The following is an 8,700-nucleotide window of genomic DNA, read 5'->3' on the forward strand; positions in this document are numbered from 1 at the left end:
TATTTTTATGTTTAAAAAGTTTTATTTGTGGAACAGCAGTTGATTATATTGCATATAGTTGGGATTAAGAGAAAAGTGAAAATGTAACAAAATACAATAAATTTATTACACGATGCCCTTCAAGCCATACTCCTCTTTCTCCCCGTTGCCAAACTGCATTTTTTGGTGTTAAGCTCGGAAATTAAACAGATATCGGTACCACGCTGATATATACAAAATGCCTTAAAATTGTACTGTTAAGTGAAGAAAGTCAGTTGCAGAAGGATGCAGTAGATACTCTGTCAATTTTTAAAACAAAAAGTCACATCCATCCTTTTAACTTGCACAGTCAAGGAGTAGCATCCTGGCTCCGGACAACACCGCATTCTGCTCCAGGCCAGCGGCCCGTCCACATTTCCTGTTCTCCCTCCTGCCGCCCCTCTGATGGGAGGAAACGCCGGCCAAAGGGCCGTTCCTTCTGGGCCGCTCTCGCCCCTCACAGCTTTGCTCTTCCCTGTTCTGTTCTGGGATTTCAGCTCCCAGACCTCGGGGCAGGACTCCCTACTGAGGATGTCCTACCTCGTGTGACCGCAGGGGTCGCACTCCCACGGCAGCCGCTGCCGCGCCCCCTCAGCAGGCCGTGGCAGGTTTTGGGGAGCAGCTGCACGCTGAGTGCACAGCATCGGGTTTCCCTAGAAACGGGGGCAGGTCACCGGGCATTATGGCCTGGGGTTGGGGCCGGGAGGCTCCCAACCCAGGATGCGTGAGTGAGCCACGTGTCCTGAAACCCAGCATGCAGCACTTACAAACTCGGGTTTTAAGCGGGAGAATTTTGCTTTAGGTTCCATTGTAGAGTTCAACCTGTTAACGTAAAAAACCATTGAAACCTGTAAAAAAAATTTTGTGAATTTATTTGAGCCAAATTGTCCACATATGCCGGGAAGCAGAACCTCAACGAATTGAGACAATACTCGGGAGAATGGCGGGTTACATCTGTATTTACACATTGCAATCAAAGAAGGGAGGAAAGGTGGGTTACATGAAATCTATTGGTGATAGACTAGAGAGGCGGGAGAAAGCAAAGGGGGGTGGGTAGAGGAACCCCTGGGATTGGATAAAAGGTAAAATGATAGACACATGCTAAGCAGGAACAATTAACATGATAACAACGAAGGAATTTGTGGTCTCTGTCCTGGCGTCCAGCACATTAGGTTGTGCCCCAAGGGGTCGGGACAAAGGGAGGTTACAAGTTACCCAGACATTTCAAGGGTATGTTATCAAAGATGCAAAAAGACAGATAGGCTCAGTTAAGGTAAAGGTTGACCTTGTCAGTGGAGATACCGGCCTAGGAGTGACTATCCACCATAACTGCTTTTAGTTAAAGTTTAATTTCAGACCATCCTTTGTGGTAACTTTAGGTCTGAGTTTGCAGGACCGCCATGCAGCCTTCCCTGAGCCTGTCAGGTCAGCATGTGGCCCCTTTCGTCCACAAACCATGCAGTGCACTGATTACAGAGGCTTCGTTATGCGAAAGTTTCATGTCGTAAGATACACAGATTGAGTAGCTAAGCAAATGTATATGTATGAGGCACATTCTGTTTCCTCAGAATTTGGAGGGTTATTTTCAAATATCCGAGTGACCAGTATCCCCCTGACAGTTTTCCTGGAGAAAGCCGGCCGTAACCCACAGGATGTGCCTGGAGGCCTGTCCCGCCCAGCGCCCCCTCCTTTGCAGGCGGGGGGGGGGGGGGGGGGGGGGGGGGCTCTTTGCTCTCCCGGGGGAGGGGTGCTCTGGTTCCCTTTTTGCAGCCCTGTGCCACGTCTCTGGCATCACCTCATAGATATCCTGTCTCTGTGCACTGGGGCTACCTCATGTAGAACCTTCTAGATTCAGTCTTGATTTGGTCTGGTCTTCGCCATGTCTCCCCTCTCCGTACAACGTTCTCTACACAGGGAGAGCGAGAGCCGCCCTCTCCCAGAGCGACAGGGTTGCATCCTGCCCGATGACCCCGCGGCCCAGCACCCTCTTCTTTAGAGCGTTCAGGGAGGGGACATCCTTGGCTGTCAGCTCCGTTTTTCCTAAAGAGAGTAGGGAGGACTGTGGGTGAAGCCAGTGTCGTGGTCGGAACCTCTGCAGGGCAGGCATGTCCAGTTCCTGGGCCCAGCGGGGTGGGGAGGGGAGTGGGGGTGCGGTGGTGAGGGGAGGGGTGCCAGGCTCTTCACTTAGCAGTGCCCCTGTGCCCGAACGCGGGGTCTGACTACACCTGGGAGGCGCATTCTTACATCCCAGTGCTCCTGCCCTGCCCTTTCCCGTCGCCCTCCAGGCACCGCCAGCCCGGCCCACTTCCCAGTGCCCAGGGGCCTGTCTCTGAGATGTCTCTGAGGGGCCTTCCCTGATCCCCTTGGTGTCTTCACTCCACACCAGTCTCCCAGCCCTTCCTTGATTCCTTCCCTTTCCCTCCTCCCTTTCTCTTCAGGCCACTTCTCACCAACGGCCACAGCATACGTGCAGATATATGCAACATACAGCACACACGCCCATCGCACAGCCGTCCCTCGGTATCGGGGGACTGAGTCCGGGACCGCTCAGATACCACATTTGCAGACATTCAAGTCCCTTATATGAAATGACATAGTATTTGCATACAATCTACACACATCCTCCCATGTACTTCAAATCATCGCTAGATAACTTATAATTCCTAATACAATGTAAATGCTGTGTAGATAGTTGTTTGCTGTGTTATTTAGGGAATAGTGACAAGAAAGTCTACATGTTCAGTATAGGCACCACTATGATCTTCGTAGGCCTAACTGTATACATGTCAGCAACAATGTAACTTTCTTTCAAGTATTTTTGACCTACTGGTTGGTTGAACCCACCCATGTGGAACCCATGGATGCCAAAGGCCAGCGGGGGACGGCATGCCCACAGGAGGGCGAATGTTTGCCGCTTCTGTTCCCTGCTCTTTTCCCAGCACCTGGGAGAGTGCGAGGCACATGGTAGTTACGTAGCACACATTTACCACCTGGGTTTTTTCAATATATTTTTATTGATTTCAGAGAGGAAGGGAAAGAGAGAGATAGAAACATCAATGATGAGAGACTCATTAATCAGCTGCCCCCTACATGCCCCCAACTGGGAATCAAGCCCACAACCCGGGCATGTCAACGGTGTGGGGCCATGGAGTCCCCGCAAGGAGCTTGCTGTGGGAGCCGGGGGCTGTCTGTGGAAGGGCTAAGGCAGTGTTGGGTGGACAGAGAGGGAGGAGCTCTAGAGGGTGGTGTGCTCAGGCCTGGAGGAGGCTGCTGGGTTCAAATTCTGGGACCATGACTCCCTAGGGGACAAGCGTGGGCAGGTTCCTTGACTTCTCTGCCTTTCCTTCCTCACCTGTGAACTGTGGCTAAGAGTATGCATTTGATCACTGGGAAGCTTGAGTGAGTGCTGGTTGCTTGCATTTAACTTCATTACAAGTGCATTTGCTTTTATCTGCTGTCGTGTTGTTTCTTTGCTATGTGGCCCTCCTGTTTTACATGCCCTTTTCTCTCCTTTCTAGCCTTTCTTTTAGATCAAACAATTCCAGTTTCTCACTTCTGTTAGCTTGTTTGTTATACATTCTTTTACTCTTCATCTCATGGTTACTGTTGTGATTTCAACATGAGTGCCTGATTTGAGTGTAAGAGAAATGAAATTTCACCCCTTCTGGACCTTAGGACACTTAAATCCCATTTTCCCCTTTCCACTGTTTGCTGTTCTCCCTCTCTCTTTCCTTCCCCTCCCCTCCCTTCCTCCCTCCCTCCCTCCCTCCCTCCCTTCCTCCCTCCCTTCCTCCCTTCCTTCCTTCCTTCCTTCCTTCCTTCCTTCCGATTTCTTTCTTAATATATTTTTACTAGAGGCCTGGTGCATAAAAATTTGTGCACTCAGGAGGGTCCCTCACCTGGCCTAAGCCCTCTCGCAGTCCAGAACCCCCTTGGGGGATATCCAACTGCTGACTTAGGCCTGCTCCCTGGGGGATTGGACCTAAGCTGGCAGTTAGACATCCCTCTGGCAGCCCGGGAGCCCTCGGGGATGTCCGACTAATGGCTTAGGCCCGCTGGGAGTGGGACCTAAGCTGTTAATCAGACATCCTTAGCGTTACCACGGAGGTGGGAGAAGCTCCTGCCACCACCGCTGTGCTGGCCAGCCATGAGCTGGCTTCTGGCTGAGCGGTGCTCCCCCTGTGGAAGCGCACTGACCACCAGGGGGCAACTCCTGCGTTGAGCGTCTGCCCCCTGGTGGTCAGTGTGTGTCATAGCGACCAGTCGTTCCTGGTCGTTCAGCTGTTAGGGTCAATTTGCATATTACCCTTTTATTATATAGGATTGATTTCAGAGTTCAGGAAGGGAGAGGTAGAGAGGGATAGAAACATCAATGATAAGAGAATCATTATTGGCTGCCTCCTGCATGCCCCCTACTCCCCAGCCTGTAACTCAGGCATGTGCTCTGACTGGGAATCGAACTGTGAACTTCTGGTTCATAGATCAATGGCTCAACCACTGAGCAAAACTGGCTGGGCTGCTGTTGTGCTTTCTAAGTCTATGCATATTGAACATATGTAGATACATAACTCCTATAACTAACATTATTAACTAGAGGTCTGGTGCAGGGATTGGTGCACTGGTGGGGTCCCTCGGCCTGGCCTGTGCCCTCTCTCAATCTGGGACCCCTTGGGGGATGTCGGATAGCTGGTTTTGGCCTGATCCCTGCAGGCCTCATCCAGACAGGAGGGAGCCCGATCCTGTGCGTTGAGTGTCTGTCCCCTGGTGGTCAGTGCGCATTATAGCAACTGGTCGATTGGTTGTTCAGTTGTTAGGTCGCTTAGGCTTTTATATATATAGATGCTGGAAGTCAGTATACTTAGATTTATCAATATTCACTTCCTGTTGCTCTCACGCCTTCCTGTGTTTCAGTGTTTCCTCTGCGATTATTTGCCTTCTGCCTAAAGCATTCCCTTGAGTGTTTCTTTTTGAAGCCTGCCCATGCCCTTTCATTTGATTGGAAATGACCTCATATTGCCTTTACTTTTGAGGGTATTTTCACTGAGAACAGAATTCCGGCTGGAAGTTATTTTCTTTCCTTCTCATTCCACAGTCTCCTGCCTTTTACTATGTCTGTAGATAAATCAGCAGTTAGTCTTCCAGCTGTTTTTTGAAAGTGTGTCTTTTTTTTCCCTAAATGCTTGGAAGATGTCACAGTTTGTTCTCCATCAGTTTTGTTATGATGGGCCTACCTGTAGGCTTTTTGTTTGTTCGTTTTTATCCTGCATTTTATCCTGCATGTGTTTGGGAACTTTTCAGGCATTATCTCTAAGTATTGCTTCTGCTTTGTTCCTCCCGCCTCTTCTAGGACTTGGTAAATGGCATTACCATCTGTCCCCTTCAGCTTCTCTGTCCAGAATCCAGGGATCCATCGCTCACCCCCTCCTGACACCTGAGCCATTATTCGTCCTCGACTCCAGGCACAGAAGCCACCTTGCAGTGTGTCGGCCACAGGCCCTGGCGCTTGCTGTTTCCTCTGCCAGGAGTGCTCTTGTCCTTTCTGTCTCAGTGGACCCTGGGACAGTCCTCCTCTGGCCACCACACCCAGCTCCGTCTTCCCACCCTGCAGCCACTGGTCATCTCACTACCGTTTTATTTTCACAGACCTCAGTCTCTGAAGTCCTTACTTCTCTCTTCACTAGCTCACCCACGTCTTCCCCACTGCAGGCAGTTGCCATTGGAGCAGAGTCTTATCTTTGTTCTGTTCCCGTGTCATTTGGATGCGTTCAGCAATGAGCAACAAAACGTCCACCCAAAGTCTGCCCACTCTCCGTTTTCTCAGATGTGCCCTAAGGCTCCCCCAAGGTCGGCCCCGGTGCCGGTGCAGGTCTCGGACAGGAGCCGAAGTTTGTGTGTTCTCACAGCGCAGCTCCAGTACCCGGCCCCGTCTTAGGGGATAGGACTTCATAGTCAACATACCCAATGCATTCAGGCACATGGTGCCTAACGGGGGAACCTGGGGAAGCCCAGTGAAGACTGGTTTTCCCACAGATGCCTGTTTCTGCTCAGAGTCCAGTGCCGGCTCCCACAGCACATGCCACTGCCGGCCTCCTCAGTCCCGGAACCTGACATCCGTCTTTCCGCGGCGCGGTGACTCGAAGAGCCCGGCCAGTCGTCATACAGGAGGCCCATCGTTTGGGTTTGTCTCGTGCAAGTCACGATTAGATCGACGTTTTCCATTTGGGGGCAGAAATATTACCGGAGCCACATGCCCTTCCCACGACCCAGGGAGAAGGTGGCGGCAGCACTGCGCCCGCGGGATTGGCGCGTCTTCTGGGGTCTGCAGGCTGCTGTTTCCCTTTGTCCTTAGGAACCGTCTTGGGGAGACCGTGTCAGACACACATGTCCTGTTTCTCCTCAAGCCCCGGGGCTGCAGCCATGGGAGCGGGGAGAGGCCCTGGGGCCTGCGGCCTCTCTGCCTGTGCTGGGGCGGTCAGAGGCTGGCCCTGTGCGTGTGGCCGGTCCAGGCCGAGGGGGGCGGCCCAGCATGGGCCCTGCGCGCCTATGAAGCCTGCAGCTGAGCGCCACCCGCCCCCCGCGGTCCCAGAGCAGCGCCGGGAAGCGCAGGCCGCCTTGATGAATGAACTAATGCGCAGCAACGTGAGAAACCAATACCAGTAATTAGCTGTTTCCTAGCCAGGCAGTCATGTAGAATGTGTGCCGCCTGCTTCTGGGAAAAGAGTGGAAGCGGCTTCCAATGAACACCTAGATGGTCCCAATGAAGACAGACAGATCTTCATCCGCTGCCAGCCACCAAGAGCCGCGCCCCACCCTCCTGCTCAGCCGGGCGCGGGACAGGGATGCGGGCGCGGGCTGGGGGCACGGGACAGGGATGCGGGCCGGGCAGGAGGCGGAGGCGGAGCGTGCGCCTGTGTCCCCGCCTCTGGACGACCTGGCCCCGAATGTGTTTCACGTGTCATCGCGCCAAACCACCCGTGTGCGCTGCAGGGGGCAGGGAAGGAGGGCCGTCAGGCCAGGCTCCTCAGTGACAGTGCAGGCGGGGGCAGGAGGGCGCCGTGCCGCTTCCCAGCTAACAGCCACTCTGGTCCCACCGCCTTCTCCCTGGCCCTGTGGGTGGGCAGAACCTGTCTGTCCAGCAGCTGGGCCATGTGTCTGCAGTGTGCTGTCCCCTCCCACCCCAGCGGCAGAAGTGGCTGTGGCCATAGCTGGGTAACCATTTGACCACTGCTTGCTGAGCCCTGAGCCTGAGAAGATGTTGGCCAGAGAGTGGTAAAAGGACTCCCCCTCATCCAATCTCCCTGAACCCCATAGCATCTGTAGGGCCAGTGGGAGGACTAAGACAGGGACCAGTGAGTGCAGAACAGCAGGGGGGGGGGGGGGAGGGGGGCGGGGGGGGGGGCGGTCCTGAGCTTAGCGCTGCCTGCAGGGGCGGAGTGAGGCTGTCAGTCCCTGCCAGGTAGCCAATTGCAGAGGAGGTTATAAGCTAAGGGGGTGGGAACAGCTACAACATAGGAGAAGGGTTTTCACAGATGGAAGGTGACACTCCACACCCTGTCTAACTGCTACTGAGGTCAGTTAGACGACAAACAATCTAATGATCAAACATGGTATTTCCTTCCCCTCTGGTCTCCCAACCCATCAACTCGGGGAATCCAATATAATAAAAGCCTAATATGCTAAGTGTCCGACCGTTGGACCGTTTGACCATTTGATTGGTAGCTATGATGCACACTGACCACCAGGGGCCAGACGCTCAACACACAGGCATGGAAACATGGAACAGACTAATGAATCTCAGAGGGAAGTGGGGAGGAGGGAGGGTGGGAAGAGATTAACCAAAGATCTTAAATGCATACTAGAGGCCTGGTGCATGGATTCATGCACCAGTGGGGTCCCTTGGCCTGGCCTGCACCCTCTCACAATCCAGGACTCCTCGGGGGATGTCGGACTGCCGGTTTCGGCCTGATTCCCTCAGGCCAGGCAGAGGGACCCCACCGGTGCACGAATCCGCGCACCGGGCCTCTAGTCGTTAATGAAGCTCACTCTTGGTTACTGGCATTGACCTGTCTTTACCTTATTCCTGAGAAAAGTCTTCAGACACATGAAGAAATTCATCAGAGAGAAAGAGGGATGGCTGAGGACTCGGAGCAGGTGCCTTGTGTGAAGCCAATCACTGCAGTGAGATTTAGGGGATAAGGCAGAGAAATAGCAAAAGCATGTGCTCTGCAGGGAGATTACCAGCGAAGCCAGAGGCATCTTTGGAGATACAAAACATGATTGAAAAAATATTGGCTCTCATAGTCAGATGAGTGAATTAAAAGTCTTTATCTAGAAACTCCTCAAACACCCCCACCCCCACACACAGAGCAGCCAGCTCCTAATCTTCTAATCCTCTCCTAATCTATTTTCTGTCTCTATGAATTTGCTTATTCTGGAACCAGATAATATGTGCACCTTTTGTGTTGGCTTTTTTCACCTAATATAACGTTTTCAAGGTCCATCCCTGTTGCAGCATGAATTGGTACTTGATTTCTTTTCATGACGGGAATATTCCATTTTGTTCTCCACTCATTAGTTGATGGACATGTGGGTTGTTACCTGGGATGATCTTCCTAACAATTGTGCTAACTCATCTAACATGAAGGTCCAGGCCAGTGTAGGGTCACACTATGGACACAGCCC

The sequence above is a fragment of the Myotis yumanensis genome, unplaced genomic scaffold (genome assembly GCF_028538775.1).
Source record: "Myotis yumanensis isolate MYYU_CA2020_CCGP unplaced genomic scaffold, mMyoYum1.0.hap1 SCAF_4, whole genome shotgun sequence".
NCBI lineage: Eukaryota > Metazoa > Chordata > Mammalia > Chiroptera > Vespertilionidae > Myotis > Myotis yumanensis.